General features: G+C 37.6%; 1 protein-coding gene across 4 annotated transcripts in view; it reads right to left on the bottom strand.

Annotated features, from left to right (window-relative positions):
- The window catches only part of SEMA3C (semaphorin 3C), a 118,248-nt gene that overhangs the window by 54,894 nt on the left and 39,060 nt on the right, over nt 1-24,294 (bottom strand). The gene's annotated exons all lie outside the window — the stretch shown is intronic.

The raw sequence follows: 24,294 nt of genomic DNA, 5'->3' as shown, positions 1-24,294 counted from the left end.
TACTCTCTGTTTGTTGTTGCTTGGAGAAAGCGGTGCCTGCAAGGATGCTGTATGGCCTTTCACTCCCTTTCATCTCCAAGAGTTTTTTGTCAAAAAATGAAGTAGACATTTACTGACATTCAGAGCAATTCTATTCCATGCTTTGAGAATTTAACCAAACATTGAAAGCAGTAAGCCCTATATAGAGAATGATGCTGCAGACAGCTCTCTGAATATTAACAATTTTATTTGACAATAAAACAATATACAAGTAAGTTTCATCCTTAATGATACAAAAATAATCTTTGCTCATAGTTTTTCTTCATCAGTTGGTGAATGTTGCCTTTCCTTAGGGATAAAACCAAGAACAACTTGATCCCTAGTGTAAGAAATCTGATCTTAGAGGACAGGTTGCTTTAATGAAAAAACAAAAGCTTCAGTGAATTCTCATTCCAGAATTATGCTTATTATTGAACTACAAATTTTGGAGATCCAAATGACTGGAAGTTTTCTCTGTACACAGTGCACAGCTTACTGACAATTAGACAGTCTAACTTCTACTCTTTAATTATCTCTCTAATCCACCACAAACAAAAAGTATTATTTTTAAAAAGTTTTGTTCTTACAGAAGGAGTAACAAAATATTTGTCCAATATCTATTACTGGCATCACAAAAGCCTTTGTAACAAACCTAAATGAGCATATTTAGGTTTGTTACAAATATTATATTTAGGCCAGAACAAAACAATTACAGCTATTCAAGATGGGGAATCCAGGAAGGTGTAGTTATCTCACACAGCCTGTTATACCCAAATTGTCCATAAGGACATAAGGACTGTGTAAGGATAAAAGAGCTAGATCTATCAGGCAGTCCTCTAAATGTCTTAGTTAATCACTCAGCCCCAACCCTTCATCACTCCTTAATTCAAATTCACTGGTACCACAATGTTGAAAACAGCCTGACTCTCCCAGACTAAGGAATATAATAATCCCTAATACGTAGAGGTAAGACCCTAAGCAACTTCCTTGGTTGACATCTTAAAAAGATGTTTGATGCATCTGTTACTGAAATCTATGGAATTTTTATCAGGACTTTCCCAAAATATAACTTCCTTTTGCAGACCACTTATTACTGAATGTTTAACATAATCAAGAATTATCTTTATGTTGCAGGGTTTGCTAAGCTACAGCCATGGTATGCAAGCATCCCTAGCCCAAGTTCAAAGCACTGAATTCGTCCACTGCTAAACTGAGGATAAACTAGGACACGTGAGAGACTGCATGTAGTCCTGCCTGCACTCTACCATCCCTGGATTTCTAGCCTAGCACGGCTTCTTTGAGCAAGCCTAAGGATGCTCTGTCAAGCTTTTAATTTAGGATGCCCTGTGGAAGAGTGAAAGAAAGAATATGATTTCCTCCTCTTTCCTGCTGGCATAAGGATTCATTCTCAGAAGGCTTTTTATGGGGAAGTTCAGAGCAAAAGCAGAGATTTGGTGTCTTTGCCTCAGAAACAAGCAGGAAGTAAAGCACAGCAATCCATTCACATGCAGCACCACAGTGAAGGGCACAAACACAACTTTCCAGGAAGATGGTCTACATCTCCCCAGGGAACCTCTGCTGCCCAAACTGGCATGGATTTTATGTAGCCTTAGTGATGTGGATGTCAGCAATATTATGGTGTTTTACTTTACGCTCTCATGGGGTGTGGGGTGCACAAATCACATGCCTTGTGTACATCTAGCAGTAAGCTCAATGTCAGCCTCTGGTTATGGAAGCTGTAAGACTCTCTTTAAGCCTCATTAAGCCTTGAGTTTGTGCCAAAAAATATGCCAGCCCATGCCAAAAGTGAAACTGCAATGTAAAATCTCCCCTTCTAGGAATTGGAATGAAACCAATTTTCTTTTTCTTTTTTTTTTTCCTAGAAATAAATACCTAAGTAAAACAATAACATCAAATGGAAATAGTCCCCTTTTTCCCACAGATCATGATTAAACAGGTGAAAAAGTAGTTTGGACATATAGACACTACGCATAATGTTGCTAGCATTGAATGGAATGGTTATGTATTTTAAGAATGTGAGTGAAATCTGAGGTATTTGCAAAGTTATAAAAAATAATTACAAAAAAACCCCAACAACAACAACAAAAAAACCCCACAAACAAACTAAACAAGCCAGAAGAAAATGTGTTTTATTTTAGTTTAAATATTTTCCTTTCTACTTTGTATTTACGAATCTCTCTGTTTCATGACTTTTTAGTAGAAATGACTAGAAAAAGATTTAGTTAAATGGTATCAGATTTCATAAGAATCTAACAATTTTAATTATTGTTTTCTTGGCTTTATTTTTAATTTTTTAGTGTAAAGATATAGAAGAAATAAGTGCATCATTTTTATAGTTTACATAGTGCTTGTGGAAATAGTCTGCTATAATACTGCGAGTCTGAGGATACGATTGACTACTTCCTCAATGTGTATGGAAAAAGAACAAGTAAAGCCTGAATATTTCTTTTCGAAACTTCAGAATGAGTCACATTTGCACTGTCAATATTCCTTTTCTTTGAAGATATATGTATTGATTCCTTCTACTTAAGGGGTTGAGATAAGGGAGTAGCTAAAGCATTTTTCCCCTGCTCATGCAGTGTTCAAACTAAAACCCATCCCTCAGCCATTCTCAGGCGAATCCCATCGTGAATGGGGACACAGTCATCTGACCAAAGAGCCATAAGTAGCCAGATGTGCTACTGGTCAGTCCCTTAAGTGCCTTAACCACACAGGGCCCAAAAAGCTCAGATGGACCTTTGACCTTTTCTTTATCTCTCTATTTCTTCTTCATGCATGGGAGTCTTTACTCTTTCCTTTAATGCTGTTACAATGAAATCTGGCTTTTTATATAGGAGGTAACAGCTTCATAAGAACTAGAAATCACAGATGTGCACACTTGTCTGATTCTGAATCCATCTGAAAGGGGTTTAATTGCATTTTTATTAAAAAAAAAAAAAAAAAAGAGCAAGTTAGAGGGGAGAAAATAGATTTACAAGTGCTCATAAAATCACAGGCTAACTAATTAACAAGATCACTTGAACAAGAGAGAAGAAGGGAGTTCAGATAGTACAGGCTGAAACAGAACCCTCTTTTTGCCCAGAGGTAAAATGTATAATCTGCTAGAAGGAAACTTAATTACTGCATTTGGAATGAGAGTAAGTAACAAGTAAATGTCAATGATATTTAAATATGATCTGGTTTAAATATACACCTAGAGTACTTGTGGGTGTATTTGCTAAATGAGTTGAGAGTGGAATTTAAACATTACTAGACTGAGATAATGCAGTCTTTTATAAAGGGAAATCAGAGCACCAACGTGAAGTCTTCGGAGAATCAGGCCCAGAGGTGGCTCTAGCATGTCTGAAGAACAATTTGTCACCTTGACCAGCTCAACATATACATTAAGAGCAGTAAAACACTCAATAGCTCTTTGTGAAGGGGACCATGTGTTGATCAGAAAAGACATACCAGTTAACAGTTGACCTTAAGCAGAGCGTTCACATATGTCAGTAGATGTTTTCTTCTTTTCTTTTACAATTTGCAAGACACACAAAACTCCTGAAATCCTGGTAACTCACAGACTTTAAAAAAATCACGATTGATTATTGACTGGCTTTTAACATTGTGCCTTTTAAAAGTTGTACTGAAAGGGTAATTCATGACGGCGTGCTCTTTTATTAAAAGTACTGAAAACTATAACAGAATTTTTCATCTTCTATTTAGTACTTTCAATAAAAAAGGAGGGGCAGATCCTCTGAGGTGTGGGCAGCTGCCAGTTTTGTGCAGAAGGAATGTGCTTTCTAAGTAAAAGCAAACACATGAGAAGAGAAAGCCACTTACTCGTGTGTGGCAAAATGTACTAACATGGCTTTGTGGCACACTTATCAACACAAGACACTCCACAAAGCTCCATGTGTCTTTATTGAAGCTTTACATTATGAAGAACAGATTTTTTTTTTGTTCATTTTCACAGATATTGTCATGTGAAATCATGCCACATTCCACAACAGTAAACCCACTCCAAAACAAAAAGGAAAAATGTGTCAACGTTTTTCAAACTGCAGTTACACAGCTATCTTAAGTCTTGCCAAATATCCCAGTACTGAGATTCCTCCATTGAGCATTATGCAAGACCACCCACACCCTTCAGCCATCCAGTCTCACTAGGCTGTAGACAATTCTAGGCATAATTTTCAGGTTATTCTTCAATTTACCTCACTGTAAACCTGAATTACTCCTCTGAAGTCTGTGCAGGTATTTCAGTAAATAACATTGAAAAGTGGGCTTCTTTTATTTTTAATAATTAGTGTGCAGTTATAATTTTATATAAATGCAATTTGTATTTTTTATTTCAGAAGATGTTACAAATGCTGCCATTCTATAGAACTTTCCAGAAGATATCCTATTTTTCAAATATTAACTTGTTCTTTTCTTCTCGTTATTATCCTGTCCAGGCCTTGTTCTCATTTTTGGTCCCAAAACAAAAGGGACAACTTTGTCAAGTGTAGAGAGCCATAAAGACAGGCCAACTGGGTTTAAGATTACTGCAGCTGAGTTATCCATGTCAGATGGGAGCCAGTCTTCTCCAAGCCGTGTGTGTACAACAGCTCTGTGGCATGAAAACTGCTCTCCAAGAGCTTCATACTTCAAAGTCTGCACAGTTACACAGAGTTTACCCTTTGGCTGCTTTCCAAAAGCCATGGAGAGAGAGGGTCCTTGCCACACTGCCTGAAGGCTGCAGAAGCTCAGGCTGGGTGCACACAGCAGCTTTGCCATTGGCACTAGGGACCTTTTTGTTTTTCAGATGCAGGAGAGAAAAGTTTTCGGTTGCCAAGTATGACATTATTTTTGAGACAGAGTAAGAAAAAAAAGCCACACCCGGGAAGAAGTCAGACAGATTCCACATAGTTTTACTTCTTCTGGGAGAAGTATATATTTTCATTGTAACCTCTTGTGTTTTCTCTCTTCTCTTTTTTTCTAGTGGACCACCAATCACACCACTGGAAGGATGGCTGTGCTGCTTCCTGTGATGCTCAGGCACACAGAGAAATGTTCCAAGTAGAGATCAGACTAACAGGACAGCTAAACCCCTGACTGTATGCAGACACTAAAACTCTTTGATCTAAATTTACAGAGATGATGAGAAATGGAAGAAAGTGAATTATTGTAATTGTCTGCCTGAAAAATGAAGTAAGACTGAAGCTTGTTATAGTCTCCAAGTCAGAACTGGGCAACAACATGAGATTTGGGAGCTGTTCTTACATCTCCATCCCATTTGCCACTAATGGGTTGGCCACTGGGAGGAGAGCAAGGTCTGAGTGGACTTCCCTTTAGTTTTGCATCTCATTCAGGCTATTGTTTTTGTGATAAAAGCAAACCTTTTAAGGCTTAGGTTTAAGCACCTGACTCTCTATTCCCCACAATCTGATGGGTCAGATGATGTCAGCTGATATATCTTTGAATATTGGGATGGGAGAGAGACTAACAGGGAGAGTATCATTAATGTTGGGTAAAAGGTAGGTTGTTTTACTGGTAGAATTGTCCTTCTTTTTCAAATTTATCTTGCTGTTTGGTCTAAGTGTGTATTTTGCAGATGTACTGAGGTAGCCTGTAGACAGTGAAGATACAATTTGCCTTTTGCAAAACTGACAGCTACTGGGGAGTAGTAGTGTTTAGTTTTGAGGTGTTAGCAGATCTTCATTGATGTACGAACAACTGTGACATTGAATTCTAATGAAGAACTATCAAATGCTGCAGAATAATCAACACCTTAAATAATGAAAGTATGATAGTAGTCTCCTTACTTCTTTTCAGACTGAAAAAGCTCTTAACATCAGCTCACATGCAGCCCTTTTCTTTCTGAGCATATTTTCACTAAGCTGCCAAATTACTTGTTACCAGAGCTAATAAAAACTCTTTGAGAAAACGCAGCTTATCCACTGAAAAATTTCATTATGGTTTCTGTAATAAAGTAAGAACCCACTTCACTGTGGCAAGGCAGAGGAACTCTTCATTATATTCCTTTCTATCCCTCAAAGAGCAACCTCCCCAGAGATTCAGCCAATCTCTGTATGTCTACAATTGGCATTATTGCCCTTGCTGCAGTAATCCTTGCCTTTATTGATGTTACCAACTGTACTGCAACTTTAGCCATGCTACTTTATCCACACATCTCCTTAAAACATATTGTTCCTATCTTTGCCAGTCCCTTCTCACCACTACTCTGTATAAAATAGGGCCATTTAGTATATGCAGGTTTGGTTACAGCTTCATTATTATTATTATTATTATTATTATTATTATTATCAATTTAATCAAATTAGGATTAGCTCTCAGGTGAACATCAGGCATAAAGAGATCAAACTAAATCCCAGTGCTTAGCTTTTATTCATTCTTCATTAAAATAATGTAAAATTTACCCAGTTCGAGCTGAAGAAACTTAGGAAGGCAATATTTCTCATTCAAAAGAATTACAGTAATAAATTTGTTTCAGTTGACTGCTGAACTAAAGGGTAGTATTTTTATACACAAAAAAATTGGAATTCAGGGGATACTCATAAAAATAGCCAAGTTGCCCATAGCAAAACCAAGCAAACAAGTGTGTGGCATGGTTGGTATCACACACAAATAGATAAACCACTGCTTCCTTTTTTTGGTGTATTTTCTTGTTTCCCCAGTATCACTATTTCAATGGAGTGCATATACCTGGTGTCTACATACTCTCATCTATATATCAGATAATCATCTCTATATAACAAGTCAAGATAGTTAGCAAGCTCTGCTTTACATCTGGGAAGGATAAAAGAATCACTTATTCTCACTCGACTATGTGAGAAAACAAAGCAGCTGGAGGTCAACAAATGGCATCCCCCACTCAGTGAACCTTCCATGAACCCCTAGTTCAACATGATGCCAGAAGGGTCATTATACTGGAGATAACGAATTTCACCAGAGGAAACAGCCACGCTCGATTCCACTGCTGCATTTATCCAAATCTTTTATTGTTATTTCTGTTTATAGAAATTTTAGAATAATATTTCCACAATATTCTTATTTCCTTTTCCGATATTTGTTCTGTATGTTTTAGTATAGTACCCATTGTACTACCCCTTGTAGCCTAATTTGTGTTCTTGGATTAAATCTTATTTTGCAGCTGCAAGGCCACCCATCCTTCTCCATTGACAGGAAGCAAGCTGTTTTCTGGACGTGGGTGTTTGGGATGCTTTCTGAAGCCAAGGAAAGTTTGGTTTGGGAGAAAAGCAAAGGTCAAGCCTATCCTTAAATGTTTGAGCAGTTGGTTCTTTTTTTACCTTGAAACAGATTTTTCTGGTGTATTAAATACATTCACTTCCATTGGAGGAATAGCCATGTGGTTTAATCAGATTGCACATTATTTTTTTTTTTTGTTTAATTATTGTTATGACACAACATAACATTAGGGTTATGTTCATTGAATACGGGGTTTGGCCGCATCCCCCAGGGGACTTCAGTGGTTGGACACAACTGGAAATTATTCATTTCATCATCATTTTTTTCTGCTTGTGTTGCTAGCATTGAGGACTGTTATAAGTACTTTCAATATTAAATTAATTAAGACTTAGGGTGGTTTTTTTTAAACATCAACTTTAAAAATATTTCCAAGCATGTGTGCAGTGAAAAATTTTTTATTTAAGCTTAATTTGTTTCTGTATGGATTTGGCTCTGCCAGTGCTAGGTGTCATTTATGGGATGTGGCCATCCCTACTCCTTACTCCCTGGGAGCAGGAGTGGTCCAAGCCTGAGGGCAGCTGTGCTCAGTGGGCAGCATGCTTGCTGTTTAAACACACAGAACACAAACATATTTCACTCCTTTTCACACCATGAAGACTGACACAGAGAGTGAATTTAGGAGCACATTCCAGAGCTGCATGCTACCATCAATCTTCGAGTGATCACCAGCTGGTATTTGGGTGCACAATAAAAGACATGTTCAGTGGGTTGAGCATAGCCTGGTGGATTAGAGTCCTCTCAACTCTAAATCTTATTTTGCTTGTATTTTGCTGTTTGACTTTAGATGTCACATAAACTCTCTGACTTACATATGTAAAGTGGAGGTAACAGTTTGGTATTTAATTGACCGGGTTGTTTTTTGGATTGCACTTGGTAATGTACAGAAAATCCTTTGAAATGAAAATGAAATAGCTGGAGGAAGTTATTTCAAATGTATTTCACATTCAAAAAGAGATATTTTTTGTTTGTTTGTTTGTTTGAAGTCCAGACACTTCAAACTTAATAAGCTCAGCCAAAACTCTGGTTTGGATTTAAGAGATAACTTTTATACTTTTCTGTTTAGATTTAATCTGAATGGGAAGCCATTAAAATAAATAAACCTTCTGCAGTCACTCACTCCATGTTTAAACTAGACTTGCATATTTATTCATCAGGATGACCATTTAGAACTAGGCCAAAAGTAAGAAAAAAAGTATAAGAATTCCCTATTTTGCATTTACACAGATAGAAAAAAAAATTAGATAAAACGTACTTGTTTATATTCAACGTTCAGTTATGAAATACCCCTTGATTACAACACTATCTCTTTTAGATAAGGGGAGGCTCTAACAGAGCCTGAGCAATTAGTCTATTTGGATATGCTGAACATCAGCAAAGAGAAAAAAGAAGACAAATCTTTGATTCCAGGTAAAAAGGCAGAAGAGTCAAGATAAGTAACATACCCGATAAAATACTCTGTGGGCCTGCTACAGGTTCATTATAGAAATAGGAGGTTCAAGGAATGTAGGACTCAATCAGCAAACCAAACCTGAAGGGATTTAGATTCCTGACAGATTAAAATTGGCACACTGCAGGTGTAGGGCAGGAAGTGGCAATAGGATAAAAATCAACCACAGTCAGCCACTTATCTCTACAGCAAACTACTAATTGTAGCAGAGGAAGATGCAAGTGCCCTCAGTATGTAACTCTGTGCCCTTGATCCTTAAACAAAAATTGCATTAATTTAAAGGCAAAAATCATAGATTGTGTCTCTTCTGTATGTCCTGTGCGTACACTTTGGAAGCACAAGCAAAATAATATGGCTATTCATTTAAAGTGTGATGTGCAAATACATAGAACAAAGGAGATTTGTTTCATGGTTAGAGCAGGGAACTACATGTCAGAACTCCTGGGCACTTGCTCTCTGACCTTGAACAAATCTCTCACCCTCCATTTGTCCATTTATGTCAGTTTAACCATCTGCTATATGTTTATAACAACACTTACCTGTCTTTCAGAATTACTATCAAGTTCAATTAATGTATGTTTGTTAAAAAAAAACCAAATTAAAGGCATTTTTATGTTCAAGGTAGTAATCTAATACATGTTCCTGCTAACTGTTTAGGCTTATTGCATAATACATTTAAATCACTCTATTTTACAGGTACACATGCTTTAGTGTCTCTCTTTCATATAAAGCAATGCTGCTTAATGCACAATCCATTTTAGCTCCATTAAATAGACATCATGAATTTGATTGCTGTAGAAAGAAAATATCTGCCATGTGATTGTGGCAAAGCAAATAGAGACAGTTCTGAATAGCTTTTAATCAGAATTTGTTTACTAAAGGCATGTTAACTTCAGTAGATTTGGCCATGAGGAGGAATGCCAAACAGTGACCTTTTGAACTCACACTGAATGAAAAATAGTTTCAACAGGTTTAAGTCTTTTAGCTGGTGTTTATTAAATAGGGCTTTCACTGTTATGTAAGACATATTTTGACTAGTTGTCTTAAATAGCTTCACCTTCATAGAATTTCACAGCATACTTTCATCTTTATATTTTCACAAAATGTTTATCAGCTATAAAAACTAACATTTATTCTAATAACTTTTATCTTTGTTAAATGATCTCTTGTAGTTGCTCCTCCTGCTTGGCTCTGTTTGCTATTCCTTTCTGGGTTACTGGGTGGTTTACAGGCACTGAAAGTTCCTAGTTGAAGGGGTCTCTTACATCAGATTTAGTGTAGAATAAATAATTTTGATTTATTTTTATGCATTTTTGATGGCAATCTATTATAAAGCCTAAATATTATCACTGAAGACATTACAATCTAGTGATACCAATCTTTTTCATTTGTGCTACAAAAGTTATCAAATCTACTCTCGCTATGTGACTACCATTAGCCTGAGAATTAAAACACTTTACACAGCACTGGATTTTATTGTCACTGACCAGTGGTCTGTTGACCTGATTTTTCACAACATTCCTCTGAATGTTCAACTCTCAATACCAATAAAACCAACAGAGAACCACTGGCATAAAATATAGCATTAAAGCATTAAGAATCAATTCTCATCTTTCCAAACAACTGTCAGAAATGAAGTCTCCAAATTTGTCATATTTACCAGTTGGCTGCAGGTAAAATTTCAAAAATTGTTAAAATATGAGCTCAGGGTGAGAAATGAACTTGAAGCTCACATGCTTGGGCTCTAGTCCTGGTATTATAACAAACCTAGAGCACAGATGATCATTTTTGGAAACGTCATCTTCAGTTTGGCAATACCAGTCAGTCTCTCCTGGTACAGCAACCCTAAGGCAGCACTGAGGAGAGCACAATTATTCAGCTACTTGCAAGAATATTTCAGGAATTATCCTTCTGTCTTTTTTTTTTACAGCTATTACAGACCATTTGGTGCAGGTTGGTTAGGCCTGACCATGCATATAAGGGTCACCAAAGAATTTAGGCAGAGAAATGGTTTTGTTCTGCATAACAATACACTTTAGGCAGCCACCTCCTTTGCCAACCCAATGCAAAGAGAAACTGAGAAAACTGTGCAGGGCATATCACATAATACAGTTTACATCTGTGAAAATACCTGAATTTGAGCTTGGCTGGATTTTCCTGAATTAATATTCTGAATTCAGGCTCTTAATTCCCACCTAGATGCCAGTTTAGGTGCATAACTGGTGCATTAAATTCCTGGTTATACTTTGCCATACTGCACTTCATTTACTCTAGCTTTGGTCATGTCACAACTACTTTCATCTCTTCTACAGTTAAATTCTGTACTGCAACGACACTTTATGTTCCAAAATAGGTCCTCCAAAAGAATTCTCAACACATTTAATAACAAAGGAAACATGCTGGAATCCAAGGAACTATGCTGTCCCTTTAGTACCTTATTCTGCTTCCCATGTGCCACAAGAAAGTGATCATGCAGATCATAGACACTGCTATGCTCAGAACTCTAATTCCTGAGTCTAGGCACAGGAGGCAAAGTGGGCTGTCCCAGGCTTGTCACTGCCTACCAATGGCCTGCCCCTTTATCATGTCAAATCAGTGCATGCTTGTCTAGAAATAGAACAATGTAGAGCAAATGATTAATGATTTACAACTTGTGTGATAAAGTACAAGTGGAGAAGTGCATCCTTCAGTGTTCCTAATACCAAAAGAAATGGTCAGAAATCCTGCACTGCCAGAAAATGCATCAACTTCTTCAGGCTTAAAACATGACAAGATGATGAGGGCAGTGCATTTCAGCCTAGGGCATGAGAAAAGGGAAACCTTAACAATCAATGACTATGCTGGGGAGAAACATTCTGGTGAATGAGGGAGAAAGAACAGTAACACAAGAACCTAACTCATCCAAACCAACACAATTTTCTCCTTTGTTATTGATTTCAACCTTCTTCTGCAGGTTCCTCCTTTGTTTTGTTTTTCTCTAACGACTACAAAAGAGGTCTGAATGATTAACTCAGACTAGATATCAAATATTTATATGATGACACAAGAATTTCCTCAGTATGATAAATTTGAACTTCCTCAGTATGATAAAAATACAACTTTGCCTCACCTGGTACCACAAGGGACAAGTGCAACAGTGACAGTAAAAAAAAAAAAAATCTGAAAACAGTTAACTAAAGGTTTTGTTTGTTTCACTGACTTTGGACCACTGAAATAAAGAAGATCTAATTCTCTGTAAATGTAGTGAAATCAAATGTAATTGTATCAAAAACCTCCAAACAGGACACAAATCACACAGACAGGAGCTTGACAACTTATTGGATTTATCATCTTAGAAAGCAAGTGACATATGAGAAGAGAAAGGAAGGGAGGGAGGGCAATAAAATATCTGCAATTTGAATACATTTGCATTAATTTCCTGATAAAATTATGTACTGTCTAATATCCCCCTGCCCCTTGCACACTAAGCCAAAGCAAACCTGCATTATTTGTCCTGAAAACACTATTCGCAGAAGCAATCAGAAAGTGACTTTTCGTAGATGGCAAAAAATAACCAAGCAAGTATATGTTTGGAGGTTCTGTCAGGCTGCATGCTACCAATATTTAGATGCTGGTCACAGATAAATGATCACAGATAAATGATCACTGTCCAGATCATGTAATTAATACTGGTTTTCTCCTTCCATTCTGCTTCCCTTTCTCCAGGTGTCTAATAAGGTAAAGGACTATCCTTTCAGCTAGTATGAACTTGTGAATACCAAGTGAGATGGTAGACAGCCCAGGTCCAAGTGATAACATTTCTTTTTCAAAATTATAAAATGTTGCTGCTAAATGACAGGTTTTGTTCTGTGCCTCGGCCCCCAAACTATTCATACACTGCAAAAATTCTGCTTCAAGTAGCTGACATCAAAAATCCCTTCAGCTGTTCACATAGGGCATTTTAAATATCTTTCAAGGTTATTTATAGCTACTGTATTACTGTAATTAAAATAAGACCTATAAATTACATTAATTATTAATGTTAGTGTGTGGATGTCTGCCTAACAAGTGAGTATAGAGTGCAATTTGTTGGAACTGTTTTCTCTGCTGCAATGATACTGTTACTCAGGAAATATTAGAACTTAGCTAGAATTAATTGAACAAAGAAAATTATGTCAATAGCCTTGGGAAAAAATTCTAATCAGAAATGAGCAAGTAGTTAAACAAGCTTGCCACTGTACTGAAGAAAAAATAAGAATATAAAAGGCATAAAATAACTGTTGATGATTATATATGAGGATTACCAGTCTGGAAAAGATAAAATATTAAAATATTCCCAGAATCTCATCTCTTTTGCTATAAGTCAAGGTAAAGAGCACTTAATTATTGTGGGTGTGTATGTCAGAATGTCCCACTGTGATAAGGGCCATGTTATTTCTGATTCCATTTCATGACACGGCAGATGATGCTCTAACTTCTTTTGTCTCAGTTTGTGAATTCATTAAATCAACACATTTTCCCTATGTCTTGCCTCTAAAATGACAGTGAGTGGTTTCTGAAAGTCAATTGACTCAGCTTGTAGCTGGCATCAACCAGGTTTTTCTTACTGAAACAACATATTTCTTGTGACAAGCACCTCTTAGATTAACTTGAACACTACTACTGGCCAGATACAGAGCCATAGGTGCATCATTTCATTTTTCTATTTCTCCTTATGGCTTTGGTCTGTCTTGTTTATTTGGATTATAAACTTCTCAAGGTGGGGCTGCAGACAGCAGCTTCTGAATGCCTGTGCAGAAGAGCAGGGGTGGCATATTACATAACTTCAGTTTACTGCAATATCAATGCAGTAAAAAAAAAAAAAAAAAGTTTTACAGAGGCTTAAATACTTTGGAAGGGGCTACATAAAAACGCCTGCTTTTTTAAAATTAGTTCTTAAACAGTGCTTTTGGCAGAAAGATTTTATGTGCCCAATTTGCATTTTGAACTGACTGAGCAATGTTCTTATTGGAAACTTTCTGTTGGGTTGCCTCCTGTCTACTTCACTCTGATGGAAGGTCCAGGGTAAATATGTTATCATTGCTATTGAGTCACCCAACCACAGTAACAACCCAAACCAATGCCAAATCCTCTGTGGCCGTTAGGATTACAAGTAATCTAAGCATCATCTTCTGGAGCAAATCAACAGGCAAGAAAAACACAGGAAAGTGATATGTAACAACTGGCTTTGAATATTATGTGAGCCAGGTCAATAGAAAGTCAAAAATATTTTGTACGGCAGCACAAACCACAGGCCCAAAGTCAGGATTGCCACTAATTAGAACAGACCTGCAAACATTCTAGGAGGAGAAAAACCAACAGCATTCATCCAAAACCAGATGGCCCCATAAGCCTTTCTGACTCAGCGAACGTAAGCAATTAAGAGCAGTTCAGGAGTTCCATGTTAAGAATTCCAGGTTATCTGAGAGTAGGGACATGGCTTGCACTAGTCTCTGTTTTGCATTAATTAAGCCAAATCCCAAAGAGATGTGAGTTTGTACATTAGCTGATTGGGCAGGCTAGGCAGAGTCATTCAGTCTGCTGCAGGTACCTGAGGTATTGAATTTAGGAGCCCAGCTTGTAGAAGCTCTGTATATTCTCACTGAGAGAGAAAAATCAGAGGGTTAAAGAGAGAAGGGGAGTGGCTTAGATTCTCCAAAGCTCCGTCTGAAGGTACCTGCCTTGATTTATTGAGGTGAAACAGAACACAGAGATAACTCAAATTTACAAATAGTTGTCAGTTTGCTTGATCTGCATGAGGTCATACCTAATGGGGACAATTCCCCATGAAATCTCAGTACAGGTGGAAACTGTAACTCCTTTAATAAAACATTGTGGACATTTTTCAAAACATCAGGCCCATAGGTCAGTGGTTATGTATGTTTTCTTGCAAGTATTTAAAAATGCTGCAGGGTCATCCATGTCTCTTACAGGAATCATTGGCAATATAAAGGTAATAAACTGTAACTTCAATTAATAAAACTTCTAACTTCCTTTTATGCCCTTACAAAATGATTAATCACTTTAAGAGATGATCCCTCCTCTGTAGATCTTTACCTCTGCACTCACATCTTTTGCAAGCAATGAAATTCACACGATTCCACTGAAAGACTGGTCACCATATTTTCAGTAGGGTGAGGCCAAAAGATTGAAATAAAGCAGAAACCTCTAAAAAATTCAAAAAGTGTACAAGAACAAAATAGGGGCAGGTTTTAATCTGCTACAGTTGCAATATGGTCTACTCTAGGAAAATATTAAGCACTTAAGAGTTTAACTGAAGACATACAAGAATTTCCACTAGGACTTCTCAGGAATGCAAACTAAGCATCTTTAAATGCTCTGTTGGACCAGTTTCTAATCTCAGGTAAAAAGGAAAGTGAAGAAAGACAATCACTTATGAGGGAAAAGAGACAGCAAGCAAGGAAATTAAAATATTGGGTTATTTATTACAAATGGCAAGAGTTATTTCAATGTTTTAAAATACACAACAGTGTCTTACTGAAAGACAGGAAGCTAAATTTTATCTGGAGGTTGTACATAAACCCTGGGCTGCCACAATTATGCACTGCTATCCCAGCAGAGGAAATAAAAAAGAAATAAGATTTACGGAAAAAAAAAAATCCAAAGAAACACCACACCAGAAAGAGAGTGAGAAAAAAATACCATTCTAGAAGTAAGGTTGTCAATACAGCTGAAAACTGGTTTGCACACCACTTTCTTCCTCATACCTCAATGCAAACTTCCTTGGACATGTTTAATAGCAGCCAAACTCAAGAACCCCTCTAGGTCAGGGATACAAAGAGGGACTGTGGGAAATTACTTCTCATAAACCAAAGATGCTAATGTATCTATCTGATAATTTATTTGTCAGCATCAATTTACTTCAGATTCAAAGTAAAATTGCAGCTCTGTGGAGCAGAAGCATGGGGCAGAACACAAACATTTGCCAGAAACAGTTGCACCTTTGTAAACAACTCAAAGAGAAGTCAGAAACATAAAGAGTGAAAGTGACTTGCCAAAAGCCATCCAAGACCATAACTGGGAAGGGCACCTACTGCCAAGGCCCACTTTCACATCCTATAAGACCAAAGGCATCATCTTGCACTTTCATTATGCAGAGAAGCAAATCATGTGGGAACAGTCACCCTAAGGAGGTTGTATGAGGCAGGGACAGGATCCCTTCTTAGAACCCCAGTGCAACTTGGCTCCTCTGAAGCCTTTCCAATGGCCTTGGAGGAGCGAAGTGTTCTGGCTGTGTACTTGCATGGGTAGGAGGCAAGCAGCACATGCTTGAGGAGAAAAATGCAGAACCCCCTACTTTAAACAGCCATTAATGGTTTGTGGCTTAACTAAAAATAACAATGGCTGCAAACACAATCTGAATTTGTTTTTTCTTTATGAGTTCAAATTGTGCTGTGCAGTGACCAAGACAGTTAATGAGATTGAGTCCAATGAGGTTCACATTTTGCTGGTCTGGGAGGATGAGTTGGTTGTGCATCCCTGGAAAACTTGTCAGAAGGAAGTTTTTATTATAAAGCCTACGCTAATAAACTTCATTCCTAGCATCCCACATCACAGAAAATTGAGTTAAGTGATCATTCAGCCCATCTGCCTCTCCTACCTCCTAAACACGCCTCCCTTGGGTTTTAATGGTATATATTTCACTTAGTTAACTGCTATTAATGATAATTTTTGAGGATCAGTGGAAAGTTTGATGTAGGCAAAAAGAAGTATCTTTTCTCTTGTAAACTTAAAGGAAAAGAAAATGCCCAAACAGAGATATTCTAGAGAGAAATAAGCATGCAATCTAGCAATGGAATTTTCAGCACACAACAGCCTCCAAGTAGGGCATAGGAAACAGCAAAGGCTTGTTACTTCCACACCTTTTCACTGACATCCAAGTGCACTGGCAGCTCTTACAACCTGTCTTATTTGACATTTGTTACTCTGTGCTTCATGTGCTTTGCACTGAGTGCATATGAAACTATTATTTCTGTTTCCTACTAGCAAGGGATTTATATCACTGCATTAGAATGCTATTACAATTAATAAACTCATCACCACCCTGAAAACAAAAACAACAGGGAGAATAGGAAGAAAAAGAAAACCCAGATGCACAACCAGAGAGAAAAAGTTCTAAAGTTCCCTAAAAAAATATATTTTTGGCCATGTACAAGTATCTTGGTGAGCCAATGTCCTAAGTATAAGGGCTTTGGCCAAAAAAGTAGAAATTTTTGAAACAGCCACTGACACATCCAATAGCAGAGATGCGCTTCAAAGCAAATTCAGAGTGTGAAAAGGAATGTATGTTTGCTGCTGCATGTTCATAAGGAAGCAGCAGGATCTGCTGGTCTCCACTTAACCCTACCATCCTCTTTTGTGTCATCAAAGGAAGGTGCAAATTTTCATTACTCTTATAAATATCACTGCCTTGAGGAATATTACAGAAGTCAAAAGTTCAGAGACATCATTTTTTTAACAAACAAACAAATACAGTTGGCAGAAAAGTGCTTGGAGCAATCTGAATAGTGAGACAAATACAATAATTTTTTTGCCAAACATTGGTCTACACAGCAGGAGTGTGACTAAACCTGGTTCAAGAAATTTCTGCTAAAAGAGCTCAGGAGTTGAAGATTTAAGAAAACAAAGTCAGTGGTACTGCAAAGATCATAAAGCAATCATGAAAAATAGCAAACTGTTTCTGTCTTATAATGAGAACAGAAGATGACTCCATATGAAATAAAACAATAAAACTTTCTCTATTCCTCTAAAATACGGCCAGTTACTAAGATTCCAAGAAACTTGAATTTCTTCCTTGAAACCTCACTGGATGTTGATTCCCATTATTCTACTAGAAGAAGAGCTGAAGTCTCATGGGCAATGTGGCAGCACCTCCAGTTTGTTTGGAAGTGGTTTGATACTTCCTGAAGTCCTGTAATTTACTGAACTACTTCTTCAGATTCCTTCTTTGACATGAACTGAAGCATGATGTCAGACACAGAGATAGTCAATTATCAACACTGAGTCTTACACAGGACTTGGTCCAAGCCTGTTACAGACCTCCCAAGTTCTGTTCCTGGACACTCCAGGCTCCACACACGGGGTCGTGTGAACGGGTGCATCCCCCACGTCAGGGCACTCGCAGAGGGCAGGCAGGACATGCCGGCCGGGGCTGCAGCCAAGGACTTCTGCAATGGAGTGTGCTTTCCAGAATGCACTCCTGAGCTCTTCCTAGCCTGAAATACCCTGATCTCTCTGCCCCAACAGCCCATTTTCCAAGTGCAGCAGGCCAGTCAGTGGGTCCTGGCAGACATCGCTCCAGAAAACTGTGACGTGGAGGGAACTGATGTGAGGGTGACCATATGAATGAATCATCTGTATAAAAACATCTGCCTTATCAGGTATAGTATTAGCGGCAATAGACAAACTTCATAGAAAAAAATGAAATTCGGTAGAAGACTTTGTTTTCAATAGGTCACGGAGACAGTGAACTGATGCACACTTATTTAAACTAAGTCCAGGCAAGAAGAAATTATTCTGAAAGGGCTGAGTACAGTCAGCATGAGTTGGCCTTCAAACTTCTTGTGTTTATCATCAGCAAACTAAATCTTGACTTTACTGAGGCTCTTCTCATCACTGTTACTGACTGAAATGCAAAAAAAGTCACATGATAATAGGTTTCAGATGAAGTTTCCCAGCAAAAATGTTTCACAGAAGCTTCATTTATTGCCTAACACTGCACAGGGAAATAATAAATCCCAGTTAGAAATACACAGGTGTTTATGGACTCATAATATACTTGTATCTGTTACAACTAGGAATAAGTTGTATAAGCTATACCTGCAGGCTAACTAGCAGTAGTTTTAATTAATTTCTTAAAGCCATATAAACCATTCAGCTTTCTAAGTACAACAATTCTATTCATCCAGTCTGACTGGATACTAATAATTGCCTAACAGCAAATCTAGCTATGAGACAATGCAAGCATTCAAATTGCAAAACTTACACATAGCAATTAGTTTATATGTTTAGAATAATAAAGCAAGTGTTCACAGTGCAAAAAAAAAAAGTGATAGAATATAGTATATAAAGTAACAAATGCATGTATTATTGCATTTGGTAAATAAACTTTTTTTTTCAAAAAATTATTTCCTTCTCCCTCAAGGGAAGCACACAGCCTCCCATCCATTTTCCAGGAAGAGCTCTACTCCTGCCTGCTACATACATCCAGGGACAAGGCAATGGAATTGCTTACTTTTGGGAGGTTTTCATCTTGAGTAGGAGTGATGTACTTGACCAGACAGAAGGATATTTCTGTAACTAGATCAGCTGCTTTGGCATGAAACTTTGTATCCTGTCTTTTGATTTCACTTAGGAGGAGGATAGGATGTGAACTATTTATATGGATACTATTAATTTATTTTTAGTATAGTTCCATGAGGAAATCTGGTGGAAGGTCAGAAATTGGACCATAGTCTCCAAATAAACAGGTTTGTGTTCTCAACCTTCTAACACGCCATTTTGAGTATTAGATCTACAAATTTAGGTCATGCATACAAAATAATTTAAAAAATCCTACCCAACAGCAGGTAGTAAAACACTAAATGTTCAGTAACACTGCCCCAAGGTTCTCAAACCACTTTAATTATCCCTTAAAACACAGCCCAGAGAAGAGTGAACACAGTTTAGAGAACACATCTGTCAACAACCAGCTCCAGGTTAAAGGGAACAGCTGTTTCACGCCACTTGGCAAACAACACTCAAGCTTGAGGATAACAATAAGTGATAGTGAAATCAAAGATGGTAGGTCAAACGCAAGAGTCAGAGCCTTAGAGTTTACACAGCTATATATGGGCTCACACTTTAGGTCTGAGTCTTCAAACTTTAGTAATCTGATTTCTGATTCACATTTCACCTAAGGGACAGCCCCTCCAACAACACAAAGAATCCAGCTATAATCTGGCTGTACTGATGGTCAGTCACTGAACCACCAGCCAAACTGCAGCTGGGTGTGCCTGGGTACCAGTCCAGCTCCCAATAACTTCACAGCCTCAACAGCTGGCAGGATCCCTGGGCAAACCAGAGCAGCTGCAAAACCTATGTACAGTGATATGTCAAGCTATGCTCAAAATAAAAGTTGAATCCTCACAAAGTCAGAAAACTGGATGTTTGGAAAAGGTTTGTTTTGGTCTTTTAAAGTCATAGTTCAGTAAAACAAAGCATACTCATCAGTCTTGAAAAACATCATGTCCTTGAAAACCTTCTTGAACCATCTTTTGGAAACAATGATGACAGAGAAGTGACATATTTGTTATTATTCACTCCTACTTTGTAAAGAATTAGATCAAAAATAGCAAGTTAAACCTCCCCAGCTACTGAGCACAAAGAACCCACAATAATTTGGGAATATTTTTGTTGTTTTTCAGTGTCAGCAAAAAAGACAAACAAAGAGAAAACTCCACAAAGAAGCTAAGAAGTCTATTGTTGTGCACTTGACTACATTGTAAATATGTGCTACATTTGTGTGTTGAGCTTCTTTAATTCTTCATCAACACTGAGGAACATTGAATGTTTTAATGGCCATGTGAGTTTTTTTTCTGTCATGTGCACGTAACTGACTGTATTGCCTGACAGTAAAATCAAATATAATTAGTGCATAGAAATAGAAAACCTAATTGTCACCTGCTAGTCTTCACTGATAGTCACAATAGTTGCTAATTAACTGCACAGAAAAGGTCAAAGAAGGAAGCACCAGAAATTAGATTCCTGTGGTGAGGTCCTACGTATGACTCAGTTTGACCTAAAGAACTTACATCTGGACAAAATTAACACTCATGCTGCAGATTCTTTGAACTCTGAGATAGTGGCCAAAGTGGCTTGGATGCAGCTCTCTGTATGTGTGTATATATAAACACAGGTGCACACGACTCACTGAGGCTGACAACCCAGCTTTCTGTAGGGACAGCCACCAAGCCATAGGAGAAACCAAGCCATAGGAGGAACAGTGTCACATCTGTTAGTGCTACACTCGGGACTTCAACCATGGATGCAGCAAAAGCACATAATGTGATTAAGTGGAAGATGCATACATGGAAACAAAAAAGGAAAAATAAAAGGACATTTGATCTTTAAGAGCACATTAAACAGTAAAGAGAATTGAGCTTTTGGATGTAAAACACATGGCTAAGGCTTGTAATTTACTATACAGGAGTCTAGAGATGTAAAGGATCTCCTTATACTCACCAGGTTAAGTATTTGAATTCCAACATGAAAATTTATTCTATTGCTATTTTTCTTCTGAGTATTGATTCTGTTAACTCTTGTATCCCCGCCTTGACTCAGAATTGCCATGACGACATTCAGCAAGAGAGAGAAAAGACTTAAGTATGTTCTTAAAACAGCTTTCCAAAAGTTGCATAAATATTCTCTCACTGATTTTAAAATTTGCTGGTTGACACCATCTAGAACTTCAATTAAATGTTAAATGTAAAAGACTGTCTTCAGTATCGGTGGAATAAAGCCAGACAATGTAACATTACTGCAAAACTGGCACCGTTTCATAGTAACTCTATCTAGCTTTCTAAATCCAAAATTTAGGTTTGCAACCAGCAAAAGACTTACTGTTAAAGTGCTGGAACACATTTGTCGCTTCCCATAAAACTGTGCAAAGGAAGGACATATGTGACACGTGCTCGGATTTCTTGTTTCCGTACCCTTTCTTCAAAATATTCTTGCAAAATATGCCACCAACAGCACGATGCCAAGTGCCTTAAGGGTCACATTGGGCTTCCTTCACAGGATACAATGATTATATCATGGTGGCATTGACACACAGCCATGTCCAAACAGCTGTTAAAGAGATGACAGCATACCATCTGTCAGGAAAAACCATGCCCAGCTGCTGTCTAAGCTGAAGATTACTTTGCTGACATGATGCAGATGGCATGAAAAGCTTCATTTCCAGGTTAGTTAACCAAGTCAAGAAATCCAAGGTTACAATAACAAAAGCCTTTCTCTAGCTATGACAATGCCTGAAGTAAGTGTTGTGCACACCAGGACACAGCAGAAGGCACTGCAATCCCCAGACAGAGGATGAAAGATAACAAGATAGCAAAAGATCTGACAGCCTCTGTTCTAAGGCTGCTAACGCTCTCTGCCAGGACAACTTGTTTTTATAAACAAACCATGGCTGTGCACTAAGTTTATCCTCCTCCAAAGCTCCCTGTGATGCAGAGCCTTATCACAGACCTCTGAGCAAGGAAACCAGTGGGTTCCTCTGTCCAGTTAGCTGCCAGCAGGCACCTCAAGCACTGGCCCATGGAGCAAACTGAATTCTATAAGAGAACAGATCACACCTAAAATGCATGAGAGAACATTTTTATAGGTAGCTTCATCACCCAGGTGAGCAAGGAAAAGGTTTTGTTTTCTGGAACATCGCCTTTCCCTTTCCTACTATTGGATTGGAATTAATTTTCTTCATTGCTTTGCACCTTCAAGGACTTCAAAGAGCACACTTCCTGACATCAACAAGCCCCACTGCTTTTCTTTCTGCTGCTTCCAAGAAAAAAATATGTTTGCTGGAAGCAAAAAGATGGTAAAGTTCCCCTTTCAATATATTTATAACTTTATATTACTCTGATCTTGTTTTCTTTGTGATTCACATTGCATATCTGCTGATTGGAATAATTACACAGATTTCACTGCTGTAATGTGAAAAGTATGAGAGGAATTTTCCATCTAAAAGGTTTAGCAACACCCCATACTTTCAGTAAGATTTGTCCTGTCAGACCATAATTGCTTCTGAGTGCCCCACCCTCTCGTACTTTCAGAAAAAAGATAATGTCATTTAAAAATATAGGCATACAGTATACTGTGTTTCACAAATATGTATGTTCCTGTAGTCTCTGACAAAATTTACAAAATAAAAAGGATAAGAAGTAATGCCAAATGCAGAAAAGGAATTTTGTTTTAATCATGTTCTTAGTTTACAATTAGCAAATGCAGTAATTCCATTTAAGGTTGCAAACTGAGGATGCAGAACTCTTAAAGAATAGTACAATAGTAAAAAATCTGGATCAGTAATATAATATTTTCATGCTTTTTCATTTCTTGGGGAAGAGTTTTTAAATGACAAAGAATACAGGGACAGTATCAAAATGGTTGCTTTACAATTGGTAGTATTTGAGAATTCTTCATCTAAGAATTATGGTAGGACTATATGAAACCGTAAGTAAATAAACTGTAAACTGTTCCCTCTCTTCCTATACATGCTGTGTTGCTCTAAACAAGTTGTGCATGAGTATACAAGAACTCACTTGATAAGTGATCAGCAGAGTGAAATTTAGAACTGGAATTCCCTTTAGATGTTTATATAAAGCATAACTATATAAGTCTTAAGATGAAAGTAAATAATGGAAATTAAGTCTTGATTATGAACTCTCTGTGGACTGCACTGACCCAGACTTTGTATTACTGAATCCCTGTTGAAATGACTCTAAGTCCAGGCATACACAATAATAAATGATGTTCTTGTTCTGTCTTACATGCCTATGTTACCATAATACAAGTCAAATTTGTAGGTGTCTTTATTCTCATAATGTATCTGCGACACGGCATCACTGCTGGTCCACTGATGGGAAATCACAGACAGGAGACAAGGTACTTGCTCAAAGCTTGTTAGGCAGAAGGAAGGTGAACCTCCCTCTGCAGGAGGCACCACAGCTGCTTGGTCAGCCTTCTGCCGAAACAGATCCAGGCAAAACTGGCAAAAATGTAATTTTGCTTGCTTAAATACTAAAACCTTGATCAGGGTATGTAACACTTTCAGAAAAGCAGTGAGGGTGCTGTATCCTGCTCATGCCTGTGTCTAAAGCAGTTATGTAGGTTCTCTTGAGAATCGAGACAAATTCTCTATCCTTCAGTTTACCTACTGGATCATGTGCCTTGCAAAGCTTTCGATGCTTCCTTCTTGAAAAACATTATTAAAATGCTAAATATTATTACTGTTGCAACCTTTCAAGTTTTTGAGTCAGTAGAACAGGTCTAAATATCTTACAAACAACCACTGTGTTGAAATTCTTTACATACTTTTGGTGTGTAGGCTGACTAAAACCCTTCTTTATAGAAAATGGAAAAAAGTTCATCTACTTGTGGGAAAATACATTTTATAATTTTTAAACCAGTGTTTTCCTTTTGAGGGTAAATATAAATCAGTAAAATATATAATAAACTTTCCACTATGTTTTATATAAAAGCTAGAACTACTGCTTCATTCACATATTAAACACATGCTGCTGTGCTGCTAGTCTCAATGAAAACTCTCCTTTCTTTTCTAGCACTGCTGTACTAACAACAAAATCAATCAGAAGTGAGAAAACACACTGCCCACCCAGCCCTCAGTGCATCAATGTCCAGACAGTATCGGTTGTTTCTCCACAACATCCTTAAATGTAGGAGTGAAAAGCTGCCAGTAGCCATTCCTCCTTTCCTTTTTCTTTTTTCTTTTTTTTTTTTTTTTCTTTTTTGTTCCCCCTGCATTT

This window comes from Corvus brachyrhynchos, unplaced genomic scaffold, assembly GCF_000691975.1.
Source record: "Corvus brachyrhynchos isolate BGI_N302 unplaced genomic scaffold, ASM69197v1 scaffold50, whole genome shotgun sequence".
Lineage (NCBI taxonomy): Eukaryota > Metazoa > Chordata > Aves > Passeriformes > Corvidae > Corvus > Corvus brachyrhynchos.
The sequence above is the reverse complement of the archived record's forward strand: the minus strand, read 5'-3'. Positions and strand labels throughout refer to the sequence as shown.